We start from the raw sequence: 1,037 nt of genomic DNA on the forward strand, positions 1-1,037 counted from the left end.
TATTCAGAAAGAAGCAACAGTAACAGCTGTTATTGTAAATACTGTATTAATTTCAGAGTGTAGGTTGCGTCCGCTACGACGTGTCGACACTTTGAGGATCTCCAGCGTCTCAGTTAAAGTTGAACAGTGTTTATTGGCATCATAAAATCTCATTAAGTCTTACGCCAGCGCCAACAAGCTCGTACGCTGCTTTGATTTATAGTCTTTGCACCCAGTTTGGGCGCAAACAAACCGGTTCAGTCGATGCAACATTTATTAAAACGGGATGCTATGAGCTGCACCATTTCTCATCATCGGTGTGTGAGATGTTACACATGATGGGCAAATGAATAAAGGAGATATTAAACTCAATAAGTACCAAAACAGCTTATGGGCGCAGACGAAATGCAGGAAGACACCGAAGATATTAAACTGAAAATTGAAACACCTCTGTAACACACATGACATCTTTTAAAACCTCAGTGGTTGCTTTGTTTTTTTAAACTCATTGACTACTTGATTGTTATTTTGCACTCTGCAGCTTTCCTACGATCTGGAGCAGAAGAGGTCCATCAGCGCTGTAATATGATGTGAAGGCCAAACAACTGGAGCAGTCATTATGTCTTCCTTTAAAACACAGATCCTTTCCTTTCCAGTGTTTTCATTTCAATTACTTAGCCCGAGTGTAATTTCCTCTAAGTGTCCTGAAATATCTAAGGTCCCTGCGTTTACCGCGGCCTGAAGAAACTCATTGTTGACGTGAAGGAAACCCAGTTGGAGACTGTGGCCTGTTTAATGCAGCAAAATGGACGTGAAATATGACTACAGGCCTCAAGGGAATGTAAAGAAAAGAGAGCTGAAGGAGCTGAACTTGAGCCAAGACGGTGTGTTTTTATCAGTGTTTAGAAAAGCAGAGTGGCTGAGTGTACAGGAAGTGATGAAAGAGTGCATTAATTGTGAAATAATTCACCGCATTACGTAGAGTGTGTTTGTCAAATATGAAGGCCTGAACTGTGGCTGGATGACGTTTGGTTGAGGGATGGTTGTGTTTAGGACAG

Source organism: Stegastes partitus, unplaced genomic scaffold (assembly GCF_000690725.1).
Source record: "Stegastes partitus isolate 25-593 unplaced genomic scaffold, Stegastes_partitus-1.0.2 Scaffold670, whole genome shotgun sequence".
Taxonomy (NCBI): Eukaryota; Metazoa; Chordata; class Actinopteri; family Pomacentridae; genus Stegastes; species Stegastes partitus.